The 25,289-nt window shown below is 43.8% G+C and overlaps 1 long non-coding RNA gene across 1 annotated transcript; it reads left to right on the top strand.

The window, feature by feature from the left end:
* Window positions 1–859: 859 nt before the first annotated feature.
* On the top strand, window positions 860–25,032 carry LOC149440957 (uncharacterized). Its single transcript, XR_016307461.1, has 3 exons — window positions 860–1,331; window positions 17,880–17,967; window positions 24,763–25,032. It is a non-coding gene; the product is annotated as an uncharacterized LOC149440957 (long non-coding RNA).
* The last annotated feature ends 257 nt before the right edge of the window (window positions 25,033–25,289 follow it).

Raw genomic sequence — 25,289 nt, 5'->3', positions numbered from 1 at the left:
GAGGTCCAAGAATGTCAGAACATTACAGATATCCCCCAAATGTCAGGACAGTACAGATATCCCCCAAATGTCAGGACAGTACAGATATCCCCCAAATGTCAGGACGGTACAGATATCCCTCAAATGTCAGAACAGTACAGATATCCCCCAAATGTCAGGACGGTACAGATATCCCCCAAATGTCAGGACAGTACAGATATCCCCCAAATGTCAGGACAGTACAGATATCCCCCAAATGTCAGGACGGTACAGATATCCCTCAAATGTCAGAACAGTACAGATATCCCCCAAATGTCAGGACGGTACAGATATCCCCCAAATGTCAGGACAGTACAGATATCCCCCAAATGTCAGAACAGTACAGATATCCCCCAAATGTCAGAACAGTACAGATATCCCCCAAATGTCAGGACAGTACAGATATCCCCCAAATGTCAGAACAGTACACATATACCCCAAATGTCAGGACAGTACAGATATCCCCCAAATGTCAGAACAGTACAGATATCCCCCAAATGTCAGGACAGTACAGATATCCCCCAAATGTCAGGACAGTACAGATATCCCCCAAATGTCAGAACAGTACAGATATCCCCCAAATGTCAGAACAGTACAGATATCCCCCAAATGTCAGGACAGTACAGATATCCCCCAAATGTCAGGACAGTACAGATATCCCCCAAATGTCAGAACAGTACAGATATCCCCCAAATGACCCCTTTTTGTAGAGTAGACAGTCCGACGTACGTTATAAGAGACATGGCGAGTTTTTTGAAGTTGTGGTTGTGTAGTTTTTGTCATCATTTTGTGTAAAATGAAAAAATTAAAAAAATTATTTTCACAATTTTTTGCGGCCGCCAAACGGCTATAGGCCGGGCGCCAAATGGTTAAGGAGTGCCTCTGATCATGTTCAGTGCTGACTGGACTTCAGCTCCCCCGTGTCCTGCTTGTTCTTGTGTGATTCCTTTGTTGCTAACCCGGCTTGTTCCTCACCTTACTCTGATTGCTCTCCTGATACTGGTTCCTGACTTCAGCTCTGCTCCTGACCTTGGCTTTTCCTTCTGATTCTGTACCGTGCTGCCCGACTGTTGATGACCCTGGCTATTCCATGACTCTGCTCCTGTCTCTTACCCTCACTACCTGCCTTGCTCTGGTGCACGCCTGGAAATCTACAAAACCTGCTCCGTCTACTACTACTGTGCCAAAATCAGAGGATCGTCAACCTTCCAAGGTCATCATCTGCAAGAGCTGCAAAGAACAACCACTGGCACTCTTGTTCCCCTGGGTCCTAGACTCCCTCTGCCGACCTCATCATTTCAGTCTCCCATCAGGTACGTGACAACTACTATATATAAAATATAGAAGAAACAGACAACATATTCACTATCAATTATATACAGTGATACGAAAAGTACATGTAATAAACAAATATTACTCATAGGAGTGCGTCAACCAGTGGTAAATAGTCTAGGTGGCGGACATAGGAGACCCAAATGCAGAACATAGGCAAGAGACCAGGAAACCAGATAATATATAACTAAATCCTATAAAAAGAAACACATAATACCACCAACAAATAGTGCAGTTGTGTAGGTCTAAATATACTGATTAACAAATACTTAAGCCAAATATAAAAGCTAATACTCACAATGATCATCAATCGTGCCCACATATAGCAGGAACAATAGAGGCTCAAAGCAGGAACAATGAGGCAGAGGGCTCTGAAGAAGTGCATGCGCACGAAACGCGTCAGAATGGGCCAATACGCCGTGACGTTAAGCCGGTGCCACGAGGAGGCCCGGCGGCCATCTTGCTTTTTGGACGGTTAGTCCCATACACATTGCTGGCACACTCTACATCACCCAGTGTGCTGCACACTCTGCATTGATTTTAAGTCTACTATAGTTGTTCTTACCATGGTTAATAAATAAATGTTTACATCCATAACTACTACACTATGAGTACGTTCTATACTCCCCCTTGTGGAGTTATTTATTCATAGCTCCTGCTGGATCCAACATCTTCAAGGATTTTGGAGAAAGGAGATCCTACACCCAGGAGACCTACATCCATCTATCCCTTAAGAGGACCTCCAGCCTATTGAATCTTCTTACCACCCTGAGGGTTCCCACCATCACTACCCACTTAGAGGGAGGATTCATTCCAGGTGTCCCTGACCAGACCAATCATCCAGAGGGAGGACAACTTCCCTCATTCCAGATCAGATCCTGAAGGAAGCTTCTGTGGATTTTTGTTCAATGCACATTTTTATTGTGCATCTGTTGAGTGCACAATCCCCCTATATTACTTGGAACAACACCACGGTTTTACAAGAAAAGCACTTTATAAGACTCTAATGAAAACACGGAACTATTTTTTTCTTGCCTTGACTTATTGCATATGTTATTATGCGTTTAGACATTTTGATTTTTAGTCTTGTTTTAACTGACATGTGCTATTGTGCGTTTAGATAATTTGACTTTTAGTCTTGCTTTGACCTACATCATACCCATAGCGCTGCACTATTTTTTATGAAGTTTTATTAGGGTTTTCACTTGGTTACCTTGAGTGTCCAGCAGCTTACCCTTCAAGAGCGCTCACTTTTATACCATTTTTTACATATATTATATATCAAAAGAAACCTCAAACTTACTGGTGTGGCTGAATGACATTACGGAGTTGGTCTAATGGGAGAGCAACATGTACTGCAATGTGTAACCTTGTAGGTCAAAATGATGAAGTTTTTCTCACATTTTGTAGGATGTGGCACTAGAAAGCTTTATGGTATTTTCTCTCACTTTCTTATAGTAGTTCTGTATGTTTATGAAATACACTGCTCAAAAAAATGTAAGGAACACTTTTTATTCCGAGTCAATAAAACAAGTCAATAAAACTCCTGGGATATTGATCTGGTCAGTTAAGTAGCAGAGGGAGTTTCAGCCTCTTTGATATTAATGAAATTACCAACAGGTGTACTAGATGGGCAACAACGAGACGACCCCCAAAAGAAGAATGGTTTTACAGGTAGAGGCCACTGACATTTTTTTCCTACTCCTCTTTTCTGACTGTTTTTCACTAGTTTTGCATTTGGCTAGGGTCAGTGTCACTACTGGTAGTATGAGGAGATCCCTGGACCCTACAGAGGTTGCACAGGCAGTCAAACTCCTCCAGGATGGCACATCAATACGTGCCATTGCCAGAAGGTTTGCTGTCTCCCAGCACAGTCTCAAGAGCATGGAGGAGATTCCAGGAGACAGGCAGTTACTCTAGGAGAGCTGGACAAGGCCGTAGAAGGTCCCTGACCCATCAGCAGGACCGGTATCTGCTGCTTTGTGCAAGGAGGAACAGGATGAGCCCTGCCAGAGCCCTACAAATTGACCTCCAGCAGGCCACTGGTGTGAATGTCTCTGACTAAACAATCAGAAACAGACTTCATGAGGGTGGAATAGAGAAGAGAAGAACCTCTAAGTGCAGTATAGGCAACTTTAATGAACAAAAAATGTAGAACAACTCACATATTGCATAATGAAAGCAAGCTCAAAAAGGTGGGAGGATGGCTGTGTCCCTGATGTATCGGTCGCATCCACACTCGGAAGACCGTGGATGTAGGAAAGAGCCAGGCGGCATGTGTAGTCTTCTAAAGATGGCGTCTGGAACGCACCTTGATGCGCGAAGTTGGCATCAGCGTGATGACGCGTGTGGACCAGCATGCATAGCGATGCATTTTGGAGCATGCGCTAGACCTCTAAGGGAAGAAGCGTGCTACCTTGTCAAGCTAGCTTGGCATTTGCTATTGAACACCAGAATTGGCAGGTCCACCACTGGTGCCCTGTGCTTTTCACAGATGAGAGCAGGTTCACCCTGAGCACAGGTGACAGATGTGAAAGGGTCTGGAGAAGCCTGGAGAATGTTATTCTGCCTGTAACATCATTCAGCATGACTGTTTTCGTGGTGAGTCAGTGATGGTCTGGGGAGGCATATCCATGGAGGGACGCACAGACCTCTACAGGCTAGACAATGACACCCTGACTGCCATTAGGTATCGGGATGAAATCTTTGGACCCATTGTCAGACCCTACACTGGTGCTTTGGGTCCTGGGTTCCACTTGGTGCACGACAATGAGGTGAGAGTATGCAGGCAGTTCCTGGAGGATGACGGAATTGGTACCATTGAATGGCCCCCACACTCGACTGACCTAAATCCAATAAGACATGGGATATCATGTTTCTGTCTATCCGATGCCGCCGGGTTTAACCTCAGACTGTCCAGGAGCTCAGTGATGCCCTGTTCCAGATCTGGGAGGAAATCCCCCAGGACACCATCTGTCATCTCATTAGGAGCCTCCCCCGATGTTGTCAGGCATGCATCAAGCACGTGGAGGCCATACAAACTACTGAGGACCATTCTGAGTTGCTGCAATGAAATTTCAGCAAAATGGACTCGCCTGCTGCATCATTTTCTCCCTTTGATTTTCGAGGGGGTCTTTGAATTCAGCGCTCTGTAGGTTGATAATTTTTATCTCCATCAAACAATGGGGCGTCCTTACATTCTTAACACATTACCCCGTCCATGTCAGTATAGAGATCCAGCATGAGCTTTTTCCCCATTGAGACCTGATGTGTTTTCAAAGTGTTCGATTTATTTTTTTTGAGCAGTGTATAAGTAGCTCACTAAGAGTCATCCAAGCCATAGGCCTTAGGTTGGTTATCTCCTCCTGTTCCATGCAAGACAGCTAACCTCACCAATTCCTAGAGATGCATCGGGTGCTTCTATAGGGATCACTGACAGTAGGAAGCAGTAGATATACCATTTCCGTCAAACGCGGAGGGGCCCATCAGGCAATAGTTTGGGTGTTTGTTCAAATACCCAACAAAATTCTGTCTGAATCTATGTTCAGACCAAAATCATCAGCTCGATAAGAACAGAATGACAGACATCCAGTGCTTTTCGAGGGGCACAGCGCACCACCGATTGCCACACTGTATGCCCCTGGAGGTGCACATGCGGGGCAAGAATAGGAGGACATCATATGACATCCTCCCAAAACGAGAGAGGTCCCACCCACCTGTTATTTTACATTAGGCCAGGTGGGAACCTGTTAAAATAGATAAGTAAAATAGCTACTTGAAACAATAACAAGCCAGCCAAATCCAGCGCTCATAGACTACAATGGAAACGACTAGGTGTAAATGAAAACAAAAAATATATAAATAAATATAAACAATGCAAAATATAGTCCATAAATGCATCTGCATCAGAGTGGGGCAGCTGGATCACCATGGAGTGAAACACAAACAGTTCCGACAGCACCTCACCAAGGATATGGAGAATCCCTCAAGGACACGCAAAAGAAAAAAGCAAGGCGCCAGATGAATGTGTGATAAAAACAACAATACTTTAATGTGGCACACTTACATCAGGGCAACCTGTGACAGCTCAATAGACCAAGATGGCGTGCAAATACAGCTCTCTCCCATAAGGATGGATGGACAGCCACTGTGAGACTCAGACAAGGGGTCCGCTCATGGGTGTGGACTGTGATCAGCTGTGAGGCACAGATGGGGATCTGCTCATGGGTGTGTCTCTGTCAAAAGCCCTGATAAAGGCTTATGTTTTTTGGCCTTCCGAAACATGTCGATTGCTGTTCTTACTAATGAAACGAGAAAGCAACACAAAGGTTCTTAGAGGCTACCTGTACATTTTATTGATAGTAAGAACAGAACGACAGACCTCACTGTCTTTTCGGGATCAATGGCATTGCCTGTTTTTGAAGTTTGAAATTCAAAGTTCGAATAAGAATAAAATAAAATAAAAAGAATATAGCCGTCTTCCAAAATTAAAATTTCGAATAGAATAGAACCAGTTATTTTCAAAATGAGTTTAGATCAATTTAATATTTTTGATTCAAATACTTTGAATCCATTGGGAAAGAATCCCGGAGCAAAAAAAAATAAGTGCAGGGTCGAAATGACTAGGGAGAATAGAGGGACAACAGAGGGTTAATTATGGAAAGGACGTTTTGGGGCCTAAGGCTTACCTTATTGGATGGGGGAGGTTGGGGAGGGTCTCCCAGGGAGGAAAAGGAGCGTCTGTCCTCAGGAAGTCCAGTGGGGGAAGTTTAGAAGAAGAAGAAGCTTCCCATCCTCCTTCTCCTTTGTGCTTTGGTTTGGATTGTCACAGAGGCCTTGGCAGTGGTTGGTCTTTGGAGGAGGAAAGAATTCTGTATGGAGACAGATTCGGGAACCATCAGTGGTATGGGGACCTCAGTACATTCCAGTTAACAAGGGGTTAACTCAGAATAGGTAAAATGGTGGTCACTGCGGATATGTAGGTGTCAGGGCTCCGGGTATGACCAGAGGTATGTGAACTGACGCAGGGAAACGCAGGCTTCAGATATGTTATAAACAATATAATTTATTAATACTAACAATACAAAACGCAGTGCAATACTAAAACATAAACACAGTGCAAACGAACCAAACCACCCACAGATAACAATACATACAATGCAAGCGTAGTCAGGCAGGGCGGGTCAATAACAATCGGGCAGGTAGGAACAGGAGGAGCAGGCAGAGAGTAGTCAGGTCACGAGCCGGGTACAGCAACTAACGGGCAGGTAGGTACAGGGGGTCAGGCAGACAATGGTTGGGGTCACAAGCCAGGGATCAAACAGGAGAAGTCAGCAGAGGTCAGGATCAGGCTGGGTCGGCAACAAGTCAGGCAGGAACAGGAACAGGAATGCAGGTAACCAGATACAGGGGCCCATGGAGAAACACACACCAAGGCCCAGACTGCAGGTCTGGCCATCCCTTAAATACACCTCCGTAATCAGCTTCAGGTGTTTGGCTGACTGCAGGGTTGAGTCTCTGAGAGCACCCGCTGGCCAGCCCTGGTACTGCAGCCCACAAGGCAGGTGAGTCCCACCTTTATTGGCAAGTCCATTCCTGACAGTAGGGTTATCCCTGAGCTGGTGTTTTGCGAGTGGGGATAAGTTGGATTGTCCCCAAGCCGCTCTGTTGCAGCTGAGGGCCTAAGTTGAAAGAATGTTTTCAGCAAAATTGAAGTTGGGTTTATGGCCCTCAAATGACCACCACGTTTTCATCTGTTTATAATTTGGAATGTTATGTTATCTATGTTAAAATAATTTATTGGTTAATAAAAGGCTGCTATGGCCATTTTGACTCCAGAAACTTGTTTCCGTATTTTGTATAGCCGGGATAGTGGAGGGTATGACCTAGCAGGCTTGGTTAGGTTGGAAGGCGTATATTCTACCCTTGTCATTTGAATCCGATTGAAAACGAATAAACAAAACAAATTCCGTTACAAATGCGACAAAACAAAATTAGTAACTTAACAAATCTAATCGAAATGTTTTCGTTCTGCACATGTCTAGTAGAGTGATCCTGGTCTACATGTTTCAAAGCCAAATGTAGATTTTCCTCCATGCTGTGAGATCTACCAGACTCTGGATTCAACATTTCCAACCGACGTCTTTTAAGGAATCAGCCTGACAAACCGGGCAACTGGCATCTTCACAGGGATAACTCAGCAATGGCAGCCTTTGTGCCTCTCTTGTTACAGATTTTTATTTTTTTTTTAGCCTTCGCACTTTGTGAAGAAAGTGTTCAAGTAACAATGAATACCGAGTCGTATTATTTTATTCTTCCTGGTATGAAAAGGTCTATTTTTAAAGCCTTGCCCTTCATTCCGGAGCTCCATTTTAAAAGGGGGTGTCAAAAATACAAATATGCCAGAGGAATAAGCAGGTCACGGCTTAAATGAGCTGTGAGCAGTCATCTCAAGGGAACGCAGAGCACTGTCACACTTACGCGTTTTCAGCACATAAATCCTTGTCTTCTTCATAGTCACCGCTGTACTTTTAAAATGTTAGCAGCAGTAACAAGGAGACATTGGAGATAGTATATTATTACCAGGAAGGCTTTTACATTCCACTGTAAAGTGTGAAGGTGACACGGGTCCTGCTTTAAAGAACTACTGGCAAATATATTTAAAAAGCAAAAGAAAAAAATAAACTTTGGTTGGCTTATGTATTCCTTCTAAGGACATGAAGTCATTTTTTTTTCTGCTAGTCCTAATATCTGAAATTAGTCTTCATTTAACACACACCAGATGGATGTTGAAATTAGGTTTTTGGTGGGAGTGCCTATGTGCTATACTTGTGTAATTATTTTGTTTTGCATTGAACTGCATCAGATCATTATGTGACATCTAATGGGGGTTTAGGGCCACTACAGCTGGTTTACTTATGTGATTTGGTATTGCTGTCTGTCCTCCCCTCCTGTTTTTAGTGCTAGTTAGTTCAGTCCTAGCCCTCCTTGTTCCTTGTTAGGTGTGCAACAGGATTGATATCCCTGGAGGTGTGATATGGAACATGATTTGGCATTGCTGGAAGATGGTTGGCTTATGTATTCCTTCTAAGGACATGAAGTAATGTTTTTTTCTGCTAGTCCTAATATCTGAAATCAGTCTTCATTTGACACACACCAGATGGATGTTGAAATTAGGTTTTTGGTGGGAGTGCCTATGGAACATGGTTTGGCATTGCTGGAAGATTGGTAAAAAAGTGGAAATTGCAGTTCAATGTTTCTAAATGTAAAATAATGCACCTAGGGAAGAAGAATCCCTTGAGAGAGTAAAACATTGGGGGTACAGTGTTGGCCAGCACTTCAGAGGAAAAGGATTTGGGGGTACTTATTTCAGATGATTGTAAAATGAGCAAAGAGTGTGGCCAGGCAGTGGGGAAAGCAAATATAATCACTAGAGCAGTCACCGGCAGGAGGAAGAAGATCCTTATTCCTCTATATAGATCTTTATATCACTAGAGGGGTCACCAGCAAGAGGAAGGAGGTCCTGATTTTTCTATATAGATCTTTATATCACTAGAGGGGTCACAAGCAGGAGGAAGGAGGTCCTGATTCCCCTATATAGATCTTTATATCACTAGAGGGGTCACCAGCAGGAGGAAGGAGGTCCTGATTCCTCTGTATAGATCTTTATATCACTAGAGGGATCTCCAGCAGGAGGAAGGAGGTCCTGATTCCTCTATATAGATCTTTATATCACTAGAGGGATCACCAGCAGGAGGAAGGAGGTCCTGATTCCTCTATATAGATCTTTATATCACTAGAGGGGTCACCGGCAGGAGGAAGGAGGTCCTGATTCCTCTATATAGATCTTTATATCACTAGAGGGGTCATCGGCAGAAGGTCCTGATTCCTCTATATAGATCTTTATATCACTAGAGGGATCACCAGCAGGAGGAAGGAGGTCCTGATTTTTCTATATAGATCTTTATATTACTAGAAGGATCACCAGCAGGGGAAAGGAGGTCCTGATTCCTCTATATAGATCTTTATATCACTAGAGGGATCATCAGCAGGAGGAAGGAGGTCCTGATTTTTCTATATAGATCTTTATATTACTAGAAGGATCACCAGCAGGGGAAAGGAGGTCCTGATTCCTCTAAATAGATCTTATATCACTAGAGGGGTCAAAAGAGGGAGGAAGGAGGTCCTGATTCCTCTAAATAGATCTTATATCACTAGAGGGTTCAAAAGAGGGAGGAAGGAGGTCCTGATTCCTCTTTATAGATCTTATATCATTAGAGGAGTCGACAGCAGGATGAAGGAGGTCCTGATTCCTCTATATAGATCTTTATATCACTAGAAGGGTCACCAGCAGGAGGATGGAGGTCCTGATTCCTCTATATAGATCTTTATATCACTAGAGAGGTCACCAGCAGGAGGAAGGAGGTCCTGATTCCTCTTTATAGATCTTTACATCACTAGAGGGATCTCTGGCAAGAGGAAGGAGGTCCTGATTCCTCTATATAGATCTTTATATCACTAGAGGGGTCACCGGCAGGAGGTCCTGATTCCTCTATATAGATCTTTATATCACTAGAGGGGTCACCAGCAGAAGGAAGGAGGTCCTGATTCCTCTGTATAGATCTTTATATCACTAGAGGGATCACCAGTAGGAGGAAGGAGGTCCTGATTCCTCTGTATAGATCTTTATATCACTAGAGGGATCACCATCAGGAGGAAGGAGGTCCTGATTCCTCTATATAGATCTTTATGTCACTAGAGGGGTCACCAGCAGGAGGAAGGAGGTTTTTTTAATGGTTCTTGTTAAGCAATATAGAATCATTGCTCTACACCAAACAGAATGTTTAAACTTTTTTTATTTTTTACTTTGGTACATGTCCCTGTGGCAGTGCCCAGCCCCCCACAACATTTATTTGACAATCCCTTCCATGGTCTCTAAACTCAAAAATGGTAAAACAGTTTTTAAAAATTTGGCTCCCAAAGACTCCAATGGCATTCATATTCAGCACCCGAACCTTAGCCATGTTAGCCGAAATGTGACTGAACCAAGGAACATTCAGCTCATCACTAGTTACATGGGCAGCAAGAGGTTAAAGCGATAAAACATGGAAGACCTACTGCGTATACTTTATTTTGCCTTGACCAGGGGCAGACTGACAACTCATGGGGCCCCCGGGCAATAGGGGATCATGGGGCCCCTGTGTCCTTGCCCAAACTCAAAAAAGCCTATGAAAAAGGTACCAGGGGCATCTCATGGGGCCCCCTACTGACCCCCGGGCCCTCGGGCAGTGCCCAAGTTTCCAAATGGTCAGTCCGCCCCTGGCCTTGACATACACCTTAATGTGGAACTAAACTCTCTCAGTCAACTATTCTCAATCCTTATGCTGCTAGAATTGGTAAATAGATAGGAAGCAATATAATATTTACTTGTTTTAAACTTTTAATTTACATTTCTTCAGTTGCTTCCTGGTTTTTTGACTGGGCCAAAATTAAGTCATACATCCCAGGAGTCCTCATGGGAGGAGGGGCTTTCTCAGTTAGGCACACCCTCCTGCCTGCATGCCTGAGTTAAGTGAAGATGGATTCCAGGAAGTAAATGCTACATAAATCATTGCCCTTATAAGATGGCCATGGCTAGAAATGTTAGGAGGTGCTTTTGAAAGTGATTTCTCAACAACATAAAGCATGGAGACATAGATGGATAGGCGGGTTTGCGCTGAATATTAAAAATGAGGTAAATAGCGTTGTCAGCTTGCGGTGCTCAGTTGAGTTCCACTTTAAGCAGTTTTTTTTTTTTTTTTTTTAAATAATTAATTAATTAATTTCCCCCAGTCCACCTCTGAACTTTTTTTAGATTCTAGTCTGTGGGTTTCCAGTATGGTTCCGTTACCCTGACAGGAATGTAAAGTGTACTTCATTATGTTGGGCAGACTTCTCATGCTGAGTGTGTAAATTAATTGAGCACATTGACAGCATAAAACAGCATTGTCCTGTTAAATGAAGAGCCATAATGATGGCTTTAAAGCATGATTGATTTGCTTTCTTTTTTTTTTTTCTTCTTAAATTCAGGGCAGGGATCCAACACTAATGGTATGTGTTTATGCACTCTGTGACTGGGACATTTTATCGGTTCCCATTGGTGAAACATTTCTGAAAGCACTTTTCTATCGGGGGTGAGGGGTTTTCTGAATTAGTTGATGGTGCAGCAGAGAAATGCCTATAATTAAAATCCCTTAGGGCCCATTTACTTTGTGCATTTTCAAAATGAATGGGCTGCCAAAGCATCCTAACGTCTCTTAAATTGCACATGACCCTTTTTTGTAATGCAGTTCCCTACAGGTTGCTAGAACGGTGTGCTGCCTTGGTGTGTTGGGGTGGCATTGCTTTAATGGATTGGAGTGGCATATAACTCCTGATGTCTCTGGCCCTTTAAGGTGTTTGTGACTCTGGGAGGCAGGCAGGGTTTTGGGTCATGTGACAGTCCTGATTGGCTGTCACAGTGGTCACATAATGGACTAAATGCAATTTCTCCTGCGCTCCGGGACCCAGGCCGGTTGTGAGTAGATCAAATCCCAACAAAGCAACCACCAGGGCATACAAGGTCGTGCAGCTCCAAACCAAGGCTGGGGAAGCCCGAACAGAACTGTGAAGTAAAACAAGAAGAAGCGCACCAACCTTGCGCATTACCTCAGTAACCAAAATGTATTTAGTAGAAGAATGGTACTCACAAACAGCGAATAAAAAGAGCTCTGAGGAAGAAGGCATGACCTTCGAAACGTGTCAGCTGTACTGAGTGTCCACACCCATGATGGGATTCGCGCTGGCCTCTTGCCTTTGAAGTCCCTGGGAGGACTTACATGCCTGTTTTTATTCGCTGTTTGTGAGTACCATTCTTTTGCTAAATAAATTTTGGTTACTGAGGTAATGCGCAAGGTTGGTGCGCTTCTTCATGTTTTACTTCACAGTGGTCACATAACCAGAAAGCTCCCGAACGCTACTTGCTACTTTTCTGTGTTTTGGGGGTGCCTGCTCTTGGCAAATGTTTATTTACATTGGGTACGCAAATAAGTGGCCTCTCTGTGTCAAGGCCCAGCCACCAAGAAACCTCATATTTGCATACCATTGGCACCAAAGAGATAAAATGCCTTTACCTTTCCATAGACTATCCCTGTTCAATCCATCATGAACGGTGCTGCCTGACCCATCCACCTTACCAACCGTTCAGTGTCTGATAGCCCTCTCTGCCGATCCCTCCATTGGCTTCTGCTCACGCAATTAATCAAATTCAAAATACTGTATATAATATAAAAGATAGTGAGTGCTCCTATAAAACAGCTGCTAAAACACAAAAAGGTACCAAGATAAACCTTCAATATAAACAGTATACAGTGGGGCAAAAAAGTATTTAGTCAGCCACCAATTGTGCAAGTTCTCCCACTTAAAAAGATGAGAGAGGCCTGTAATTGGCATCATAGGTAGACAACTATGAGAGACAAAATGAGAAAAAAAAATCCAGACAATCACATTGGCTGATTTGGCTGATTTGGAAAGAATTTATTTGCAAATTATGGTGGAAAATAAGTATTTGGTGAATATCAAAAGTTCATCTCAATACTTTGTTATATATCCTTTGTTGGCAATGACAGAGGTCAGACGTTTCCTGTAAGTCTTCACAAGGTTGGCACACACTGTTGCTGGTATGTTGGCCCATCCTCCATGCAGATCTCCTCTAGAGCAGTGATGTTTTGGGGCTGTCGCTGGGCAACATGGACTTTCAACTCCCTCCAAAGGTTTTCTATGGGGTTGAGATCTGGAGACTGGCTAGGCCACTCCAGGACCTTGAAATGCTTCTTGCGAAGCCACTCCTTCGTTGCCCAGGCAAGTGTGACTGTTTGAGGTTGTGGACAGGTGTCTTTTATACTGATAACAAGTTCAAACAGGTGCCATTGATACAGGTAATGAGTGCAGGACAGGGGAGCCTCTTAAAGAAGAAGGTACAGGTCTGTGAGAGCCAGAAATCTTGCTTGTTTATAGGTGACCAAATACTTATTTACCACCATAATTTGCAAATAAATTCTTTCCAAATCAGCCAATGTGATTGTCTGGATTTTTTTTCTTATTTTGTCTCTCATAGTTGAGGTCTACCTATGATGCCAATTACAGGCCTCTCTCATCTTTGTAAGTGGGAGAACTTGCACAATTGGTGGCTGACTAAATACTTTTTGCCCCACTGTAGCAATAATAATTATTTTGTACTGGCAATTTATTTATCATTTTTTAGCGCTACACCCATACTATACTGTTTAAATTCAAAATTCTAGCAACTTCCAAAGCCATCCACAACTCAGCTCCAAGCTACTGTACATCACTAACCTAGTCTCAAAATGTCAACCAAATCATTCTTTTTGTTCCTCCCAAGACCCTCTGCTCACCAGCTCCCTCATCAGCCCAGCCCATGCTCACATCCAGGACTTCTCCAGAGTTTCTCCCATCGTCTGGAACTCCCTACCCTAATCTGTCCAACTATCTCCTACTCTGTCCACCTTTAGGCGACCCTTAAAAACTCATCTTTTCAACAGAATGCAGCAACACATGTTATGTGCCTAAGGGCTCTTTCAAACAGGCAGCCAGAGAGAGGTAAATACAGATGGCTGAACCTCGTTTTATCAAATCCCTGGCCACCCACCTGAATTGTAACAATACTGTTGGATAGGGCTGTACACATGCCATAGCCATGATGGAAGGAGCCATGATGTGTGCTTATGAATTGTACATTTTGTAATGTGCTATATATACATTGTAACTAGATGCACAGTTATATAGGTTTTATTTATAGGTTTGTTGAGCAAATTTTGTAATTAACTAATTTTTTCCATTATGCACAAATCTAGAGATATCTCTGTTACTTCCTGGCTCAGTGTTATTACTTCCTTTTTAGACCTAACTGCTCCCTTGATCAGCTGACTGCTCATTAACTGTCTGGATGAAATAGGTTGGGTAGGGAATCTGATACTGGGTGGATGGGGGGATCCATGATTCTCTTTGGATAGAGAAATCCATGGTGCTGGCAGGATGGAGGAATCTATGGTACTGTCTGGGTAGAGGAATCCATGGTGTTGGCTGAATGTAGGAATCCATGGTATTGGCTGGATGGAAGAATCCACGGTGTTGGTTGGATGGAAGAAACCATGGTGTTAGCTGGATGGAGGAATCCATGGTATTGGGCTGGGCGGAGGAATCTATGGTACTGGCTGGATGGGGAAATCTATGGTACTGTCTGGATGGGGTAATCCGTGGTATTTGCTGGATGGAAAAATATATGGTAGTATTTCAATGCAGGATCTATGGTACTGTTTACATGGAAGAATCCGTGATGATGATCTCTAGATAGAGGGATCCTTGGCACTGGTTGGATTGAAGAATCTATGGCACTAGCTTGATGGAGAATATATAGTACTGTCTGGATGGAGGAATCCATGGTACTATCTGGAGAGAGGAATCCATGGTATTGACTGTATGGAAGAATCTTTGGTACTAGCTGGCTGGAGGAATCCATGGTATTGTCTGGATGGAGGAATCCATGGTACTATCTGGATGGAGGAATCCATGGTATTGACTGTATGGAAGAATCTATGGTACTAGCTGGATGGAGGAATCCATGGTATTGTCTGGATGTAGGGATTCATGGTATTGGCTGGATGGAAGAATCTATGGTACTGGCTGGATGGAGGAATCCATAGTACTGTTTACGTGGAAGAATCCATGATACTCTCTAGAAATAGGAATCCATGGTACTGGCTGGATGAAGGAATGGAGGAATCCAAGATACTTTCTGGATGGAGGAATACATGGTACTGGCTGGAAGAAGGAACCTATGGTGCTGGCTGGAAACTGAAATTAATTTTAGTGACTTGACAGATGAATATATGGGATGTATGATGCTGGCTTGATTGAGGAATTAATGGTATTGACTTGATGTATGAATCTATGGTATTGTCTGGTTTGAAAAATCTTTGGTGTTCAATGTTTTGTGTGCTACTGTCCATATGGAGTAATATATGGTACTGGCTGGATGGTGGAACCTATGGTGATAATGGTACTGGATGAATGGAGGAAGCCATGATTCTGTCTGGATGGAGGAAACTATACTGCTGGTTGGGTGGAGGAATCCATAGTAATGACTGGATGGATCAATTTATGGTAGTCAATATTATGTTATGGTGCAGTGCTAGACCCTGAAGTACTTTTTATATAATACAATATAAAAAATTTAATTATCAATTAAGTGTCAAAATTAAATTCATTCATGAAACAATAAAACATCATACAGTGCTATTACAACATACTGTATGTACAGGGTGTGGCAACATAACTTCCTTTTTTCAAAATGCAATAAAACCCATTTTATGAATCAGAATTGTTTTTATTGTCTTTAATAATGTAGGTACATATCTAAAGTTCTGTTTTACACAGTTTTGAAAATCATATCAGGTAGGTGACGCCCCCCATTGTCCATACACAGAATAAGCCAATTTCTGGCGTTTTCATGATCCTTACCAGCATAGCAGCGGGTATGTTGGCAATTTCTGCGCAGATGTTGGCCTTCAGGTCTTGTAGGGTCCTTGGACGGTTTACATAAACGCGGGATTTCAAAAAACCTCACAAAAAAAAGTTGCAAGGGGCCAAATCGAGGGAGCGGGCTGGCCACTCCAAATCGCCCCTTATTGAGATGAGGTGCTCCGGGAAGTGTTCCCTTAAAACAGCCATTGATGCTCTTGAAGTGTGAGCCGTTGCTCCGTCCTGTTGGAACCAAATGTCCCCTAAGTCCAATTCCTCAAGTCATGGAAATCCGTTCGAAAAGTAGGCCTCTACGGCAAACGCACGCTGTTCTCTGTTCCAACGCATGATGATGATTGACCTGGAAGAGAACAAAAACTTTAGAATTACGCCTGTCGCCTGAGACCACTCCTGACCCGCTATGGCCGCTACAGCCTGAATGGCACGCATTTCAAAAAAGGAAGTTATGTTGCTGCACCCTGTATAATCCCCAAAACAAAAAATTATCCACTGACGTAAAAACTCCTCCAAAAGAAGTGCAGTGCTAAAAGAGCTTCTTACAATCACCCAGTGCCATTGAGAATTGCAGAAGAGATAAGCAGCTTACCAGATATCATAGACCATTACTCTTAGAGCAAACAGGATCCACAGTGACTCTCAGTATCTCTCAAAGGTATAAGACACGGGACCATACCATAGTGTAAAACCATATAAAACATATCTATTGAGCAAATAAAAGATCTACATTCACATTATATTGAGGCCGGTATTGGCCAAACAGCTCATCACAAGCAGAATGTACAGTTTTCCCGTTGGCTGCTCCAGGTTTCTCCAGTGAACCAATCACTTTGCAGTATGTAATGACATCACTCCTGTAAGCCCAACCTGACACGTTTCGTCATAGACAAAACGGGGGAATTTATGGTAGTGGCTGGAAGGAGGGATCTATGATACTGGTTGTATAGAAGAATCCCTTATACTATCTGGATTGAGGAATTTATTGTATTAACTGAAGGGGGAATCGATGATACTTTCTGGATAGAGGAATCCATTATGCTGTCTGGACAGAAGAATCTAGTGTTCTCTCTGCAAAGAAGAATACTGTTTGGATGGAGGGATCTATGTATTGACTAGATAGATGAATACATGGCATTGGCTACATGGAAGAGTTAATTATACTAGCTAGATGGAGAAATCTATGGATAAATGGATCTACAATACTGGTTGGATGGGGGAATCCAGGGTACTATGCAGGAATCCATGGTATAGGCTGGATTAGGTTAATCTATGGTATGGGCTGGGTGGAGGAGCCCATTGAATCCTCTGGATAAAATAATTTATAGTACTGGCTGGATGAAGACACCCATGGCAATTGCTGAATGGAATAATTCATGGTACTGGCTGTATGAATCCACGGCACTGGTTGGATGAAGAAGAAGCCATTACTACTATCCACAAAACAGAGAATATATATAAATGTTACGGCAAGCATACAAAAATTGGAAAACTTCACTGAAATGACTTTTTAAGTCATCATTACTATATTAACTTAAAATGTATGCATACTGAAAATGCTTGATAGTTACCCTTTAATATAGTGAACATCTACGGCTGTTTAGATGGACAGCTCTGAATATTATCTCTTTACCCTTTGCTGATTTCATATTGAAGTCTGAAAATCCCTTTATATTAAAAAAAGGGAAGAGGCTCTGATTGAGCATCCTGGTCTCCTATGTGTGTGTGATGTATGCCTCTTTGCCTTTCATGCATGAATAATTTCTATTAAGTAATTCATATTGTACAAAGTTATGGTGACCCCATTCCGATCCCTCTTCCCATAAAAAACACCGCCGAGCCATTTTTACATTTTGCACATTATGCAGCAGCTCGAGCAGAACGTATTGGGGTTGAAGATCGCCTCTTTAGGCCCATTTGTACAGCAATGATGATTCCCAGTGTTTTCTGGTTCATAGGATGACGGAGTAGATGCCAATTAGATGCCGTTTAGTATCAGTGAACTGAGCTGTGGGGATCCTTTTAGTACCAACGGAAAATTGGAAGGTAAGTTTTAATAAAATCCTCCTGTTAATGTTTTTTAAGTGGATTTTTAAATCAATGTCACAAATTGATATTTATAAATTGGAGGTATGTCAAACTGAAACAGTCAAAAGGCAGAGGCCATTTAAAGTGTATGTGCGGGCAAAAATAAAATGTTTAGTATGTTCCTGTGCTGCATGTAAATTTCCCCTATGTTTTTCCCCTTTTAAAAATTCTGCAGTACAGAAAAAAATAACTGTTGATCTGCTGGAAATCCAGAAAGCTCCCAACTTCCTGTAGTGACCTGACAACGAAGCCTCTGCTGCACTAAATGGCAAGGTGTTGTCTGCATTGCCTGAGTTCTTCTCTGCTAGATTACAGGCCATCTCCTTCTCTTCCCTTCCCTTCCCTTCTCTTCCCTTCCCTTCTCTTCCCTTCTTTTCCCTTCCCTTCTCTTCCCTTCCCTTCTCTTCCCTTCTCTTCCCTTCCCTTCTTTTCCCTTCTCTTCACTTCCTTTCTCTTCTCTTCTCTTCTCTTCTCTTCTCTTTCCTTCCCTTCCCTTCTCTTCCCTTCCCTTCTCTTCCCTTCCCTTCTCTTCCCTTCTCTTCCCTTCTCTTCCCTTCTCTTCCCTTCTCTTCCCTTCCCTTCTCTTCCCTTCTCTTCCCTTCTCTTCCCTTCTCTTCCCTTCCCTTCTCTTCTCTTCTCTTCTCTTCTCTTCCCTTCCCTTCCCTTCCCTTCTCTTCTCTTCCCTTCTCTTCTCTTCTCTTCTCTTCTCTTCTCTTCCCTTCCCTTTTTTTCCCTTCCCTTCTCTTCTCTTCCCTTCTCTTCTCTTCTCTTCCCTTCCCTTCCCTTTTCTTCTCTTCTCTTCTCTTCCCTTCCCGTCTCTTCTCTTCACTTCTCTTCCCTTCTCTTCCCTTCCCTTCTCTTCCCTTCCCTTCTCTAAAAGATAAGAAGGTGGTCTTCATCCTTTCTCTCTTTTTTAAATCTCAGTTTTGCCTATCTGCTTGAACCTCTTTCAGCACTTTCCTGTCTACAAGCACTCAGTCCAGCATTAGCTGCACACCATTGCTCTGGACCAGCATCCTGAGAGTGGTGATGGTGGACCAGGGGCGGACTGACCATTTGGAAACACGGGCACTGCCCAAGGGCTCGGGGTCAGTAGGGGGCCCCATGAGATGCCCTTGGTACCTTTTTCATATACTTTTTTTAGTTTGGGCAAGGACACAGGGGCCCCATGCTCCCCTATTGCCCGGGGGCCCCATGAGTTGTCAGTCCGCCCCTGTGATGGACAATGACAGTGCAATGTGGAAATTTTGGCCTGCTTGTAGCTTCCATTAGTAGAAATGTGACAATGCAAGAGAAGATCTGTGAGACCACCAGGACCAGGACAGGACAGGAGAGGCATCTGACCTGGATGCAGTGTCTGTATGTGTGTGTGTGTGTGTGGGGGGGGGGGGGGGGGCTGTGAGGCAACATCCCATTGAGTACATTCAACAGATCTGAGAGCCCTGCCTCAACTCTTCCACCCATTACTGACCCACCATGCGACCTGGGATCTGCACTATTGTGAGGTCCATTGTCTGCACCAGTGGGGGGAGGGGTGGAGGTACTCTGAGGGGGTGCCAGCCAGATACCCATCTTTTTTTTTTACACCTTTCAACCGTCAGAGAGGCAGAAGCAGTGCTGTAGTGCTTGTATCACAGATTCCAGCGGCAGAATACAATTGGGGGGCACCAATATCAGAGGGAGGCAGAACACAGTTTGGTATCTTTTTCCTGGGCACCGGATGACCTTTTCCCTGCACTGGAGGCAGGTATCACCATATTTCTCAAGGAGGGTATCACAATAGTGGCAATAGTGGACTATGACTGTGTAATGTATGTTGCTACGGCCACTTGTAGTCTTTATTGGAAACCAGAGTGACTACGCAGGAGCACAAACCAGAAACAGTGACCGAGCATTGCCACCCTTTCTTAGGAAGTGCCTGAACAGGGAACTTCATGGAAGAACCACCAAATATATTTTGAATAAAACTTGAATATTTAAAAAAAATTAATTACATGAACATGCTAAGGCTTAAATGACACTTTAGTGAGTGGAGTTAGATTTACATTAAAGATGAACTCCAGGATAAGCAAAGATTGTCCAAATAGAAGAGTCATGAATCTTGGTGAGCTTTGAGTATTTCTTCCAGATCTGTGCAATAATCCAGTGTGAGACTTTTCTGTCCTGGAATAAAGACCGCTAGCTGCTGCTCTCTCTCCTTGTGAAGGTTGACTGGTCTTGTTTCCGCCCCCCCGTCATTTTCTGCATGAAGTCTACAGTGGGTGGGGCTGATAAGCCCCTCCCACAACTCTCCTCTTTGCACAGGCTATGTACAGCACAGTGATGATGTCACTGCTTCTTTTATATAGTATTATCTAGGTTTGCAAAGGCATTTGGTGCATAAATTTGAGTTTCTATCCTCTTTGGCTATTAAGAAATATATATTAATGCAAATTTGTGTGCCAGGAGTTTACCTTTAAACATGACAACAATCATTTAAAATACATGCTCATGGAAGATACGCTATTTTAGGACGCTGAAAGACCGAGTATTTGTGTACATAATGGAGGATGAAAGTCAGAGTCACACAGTAAGAGACAGAAAAGCTCAGCGCTGAGAAAAAAAAAGCCTGTGATCAACAAGAAAAAGAGCCTGGAATAAAAGCGAAGATTCATTGGACTCCAGACATGCCGTTCTGGTATAGCGGCACAAATTACAGATCCATCACCGCTAACTGGATATCTCATAATAAATCCTTGAGGTCTGAGAGAGGGGCAGCACTTTCACTAACACAAAGTGATAGATGAAGTTTTCTAAGATTTAATGCCTGAGGTCCAGTTAAGAATAGAATTATTACAGGCTTAACAAAGATGAGTTGAAGGAGACAGCACAGACCAGGTCTTCAACATTACAATCCTGGTTGAATCCATTATTATATACATGGACATGAGAATCCTACTCTTAGGGGTCATCTTGCAAATTTCAACCTCTGGACAAAAGATGTCTAGAGTGACTTCTGACTGCTTCTGTTTCCCTTTGGTCTGTTAAGTATACCATAGAAAGCATTTTGCTACATCTAATACCTGTTGATCCTGCTGGAACTTTCTGGAGCTTGTAGGAAGGTGCCTGTAATTTTCTTTCCTGTAGGTGGCACTGTGCTAATGCTACAGTGGAAGGGGAGTCTAGGGAAATTGTCCCCTTGGAGCAGGGGTGCCAAACTCAATGTCATTGCGGGCCCCATCAACATTATGCAACTATGTGGCAAATGAGGTTTAATGTTGATAAATGTAAGGTGCATACATCATACATACTGGAGGGGGGGTACAATTAAGAGAATCAATGGTGGAGAAGGATCTGGGGGATCAATGGTGGAGAAGGATCTGGGGGGATCAATGGTGGAGAAGGATCTGGGGGGATCAATGGCGGAGAAGGATCTGGGGGGATCAATGGTGGAGAAGGATCTGGGGGGATCAATGGTGGAGAAGGATCTGGGGGGATCAATGGCGGAGAAGGATCTGGGGGGGATCAATGGTGGAGAAGGATCTGGGGGTTCTGGTAGATCACAAGCTTAATAATGACATGCAATGCCAAGCTGCGGTTTCTAAAGTGAGCAAAAACCTCTCTTGTATTAAAAGAGGTATAGACTCCAGAGAGAGAGATATCATTTCCCCCGGTACAAATCATTAGTAAGACCTCATCTGGAATATGCAGTTCAGTTTTGGGCACCAATTCACAAAAAGAACATTGGGGAACTGGAGAAAGTACAGAGAAGGGCAACCAAACTGAAAAGAGCCATGGAGGAGATCAACTATGAGGAAAGATAAGAGGAACTTAATTTTTTCTCTCTTGATTACTTGATTCCCGCCTTGATTACTGCAACTCCCTCCTCACTGGTCTACTGTTACACAGGCTATCCCCCCTTCAGTCTATTATGAATGCTGCTGCTAGACTCATACACCTTACCAACCGATCAGCGACTGCTGCCCCTCTCTGCCAATCCCTTCACTGGCTTCCACTAACCCAACGTATAAAATTAAAAATACTAACCACAGCTTACAAAGCCATCCACAACACTGCCCCTAGCTACATCACCACCCTCATCCACAGATACCGCCCAAATCGCTTACTCCGCTCCTCCCATGATATCCTCCTCTCTAGCTCCCATGCTCACCTCCAGGACTTCTCCAGAGCCTCTCCCATCCTCTGGAACTCCCTACCACAGCATGTCTGGTCAGCCCCCACCCTGTCTGCATTTAGGCGATCTTTAAAAATTCACTTCTTCAGGGAAGCCTACCCCACCTCAGCCTAAGAACTGTACTTGAATCACCTCCACCAGATCATCCCCTGCAGCTATCACCTTTTGTATCACCTCCCCTTTCCTTTAGATTGTAAGCTCCAAGGATCAGGGCCCTCATATTCCTTCTGTACTGAAATGTATTGTAATTGTACTGTCTCCCTTATATTGTAAAGTGCTGCGCAAACTGTTGGCGCTATATAAATCCTGAATAATAATAATAATACATCCATTTAAAGTCCATAATTTACACGGTGTTTCCTGGCTGCACAAGACAAGGGGTGGGGATTTGATATCACAGACTGCACAGCATATACAGTAGCAGGGAGCTGAGTGGATGAAGACCATCCAAGACAATATGCTTGTAAGAGGGGCTTCATGGTTAGTTGATTTTGGCACCCAAACACAAGGCCCTACTGGAACACAATTCCACCTGGTGAGGCTGACCCCTTTACCATCTTGTGGCCTGCTCTTTGCCATAGGCCTCCTCACAACATTCCTGGCAATAGAACTTTTCTCTCAGAGAAGGAATGTCCACACAATAAATAACTTCACTACACTTTACTGGTGTTGTTCAGGGAATGGAAAGACAGTCACTTGACCGGATTCACTCGACATACACAGTCAATCACATAAAGTGGACAATCCGCAGTAGTTACAGGTGAAAGCACATGCAGAACCTCACAGCCATCTCCCTACATTCTCTCCTCTGTACTGACAGGACTGTGTTCTTTGCAAACTCCTCCCAGCTTGGCACACCTCTCTTGGGAACCCTCCAGGAAAGCAGCCTCATGCAGGAATCTTCAGCCTGGCTTAAAAGAAATTTTACAATCCACCTTAGTCCTAACCTTTTTAAGGGACAGAATGGCTATCAGCCAGCTACTTCTGAATACAGGTTCACTCTACCTGGCCTCCTGCCCTTTTCAAGGCCCACGTGTGTTGGCTAAATACTCACAAATGTGGGGTTTATGGCTCCCATGCCCCAAGTCTCCCTTTGTCCCTTCCTCATATTGCTTATATATGGGTACTGATTCACCCCCGATTTCACTTGTGAAAGGGCTCTACTTAAAAGGGGCCTAACACCTGGTGTCACTACCTACTGTACCAGACACTATTCTGGTAAAGAGCCACTTAGTGGCAAAGTGGCTAACTGCACCTGCCTACATGGTGCTTCTCCTTAGATACAGTACAGTGAGTGAGTGTTGTTACTATAAGATTATTATTATTATTATACAGTATTTATAAAGCGCCAATAGTTCGCTCAGCGCTGTACATTACAGAGGGGGACAGAACATGTGACAGAACATTAACAATACAATGTAAAACATGAGGGGATCGAGGGCCCTGCTCTTTCGAGCTTACAATCTAGGAGGGAGGGGATGGTGGCACAGGAGGAGATAGCTGTGGGGGATGGAGTGGTAGGAAGAGTGGAGGAGGTTGGCAGGTTAGCAGGGGGTGGGGTAGGCTTCCCTGAAGAGGTGGGTTTTCAGGGTGCGCCTAAAGGAGAGGAGAGTAGGTGATAATCTGATGGGTTGGGGCAGGGAGTTCCAGAGGATGGGTGACACCCTGGAGAAGTCCTGGAGGCGGGCATGGGAGAAGGAGACCAGGGAACTAGAGAGAAGGAGATCTTGTGAGGAGCGGAGTGTGCGTGCTGGGCGGTACTTGGATATTAGGTCAGTGATGTAGTTCGGGGCAGTATGGTGGACAGCTTTGTACGTCAGTGTTAGGATTTTGAATTTGATCCATTGCGCAATCAGAAGCCAGTGGAGGGATTGGCAGAGGGGGGTGACGGAAACGGAGCGGTTGGAAAGGTGAATGAGTCTGGCCGCCGTATTCAGGATCGACTGAAGCGGGGATAGCCAGCGGCGAGGCAGGCCAGTGAGGGGGGAGTTGCAGTAGTCGAGTCGTGATATGATGAGGGAGTGGATGAGCTGTTTAGTGGTTTCTGGGGATAGGAACGTGCGGATTTTGGCGATGTTGCAGAGTCTGCACGAGTTTGTTAAAGATTGGACTTGGGGCTGGAATGATAGGTTGGAGTCCAGAATGACACCAAGTACTCTGGCCTGCGGGGCGGGTTTGATGGTGGCGTTTGTCAGGACCACCAGCTACAAACAGCCTAAAAACCAAAAAAAACAAAAACAGAAGCTCACAATGTACAATGAAATCAAAGTAAGCTATCTGAGTGCAGGGCAGGAGCCTGTGCAATTGTGCAAGACTGATGGTGTGACTGGAGTTCAGCCTACATTTTTGTCATTTCCAGGGGTCCCAGGATGGAATATGACTTCTAGAGACCACCCAGAAATGACAAGATATGGATTTTAGAGTTTAAATTAATTTAATTGTAGCGGTTCCTAAATCTGGAAAGAACTAAAATGAAGGGGGGTGCAGGTTCTTCTTTTCCTCCGTTGTTGACAGATGATACACTTGTTGGACTTGCATACATATTTATATTTGTTTATAACTACAAAATATCATTACAGGCTGACCGAAGGCATAAAAGAAAAATCTCTACAAGTTATTGATGTCAGCGGCAATAAACATCCTGCAACAGAAGTTTTATTGATTTCCTGGAAGTGGTGTTCATTGGCACAGGATAAAGACTGATGGCTCTTTGTCAGAGGACGGGCATATCTCTGCCACGATTACATTACAGCGGCTAGATGTGCTTATATTAAAGAGACCCTGTCAGGTCCGTGAAGATTTAAAAGCTTTGCTCTTCTACAATAAAAAAAAAACAGTGTATATACGCAGGCCCGTGTCTTCTAACTTCCCTCCAATTCAGAGCTGAAGCATTAGAAAGCCAAACTGGCATTCAACATTACCAGGAGTCTTGGATGTCCGTGTCCCCATATGTATGTTGGGGTTCCTTTCTGACCTGTTGCAAAAGTGATGAGACCTGCAGGGGTGGACTGACCATTTGAAAACTCGGGCACTGCCCGAGGGCCCAGGGTCAGTGGGGGGCCCCATGAGATACCCCTGGTACCTTTTTTATAGGCTTTTTGGGTTT

Source organism: Staurois parvus, unplaced genomic scaffold (genome assembly GCF_062004578.1).
Source record: "Staurois parvus isolate SC_StPar_1 unplaced genomic scaffold, SC_StPar_1.0 ptg001044l, whole genome shotgun sequence".
In the NCBI taxonomy this organism is placed as follows: Eukaryota; Metazoa; Chordata; class Amphibia; order Anura; family Ranidae; genus Staurois; species Staurois parvus.
This window is presented reverse-complemented; position numbering and strand designations above follow the sequence as displayed.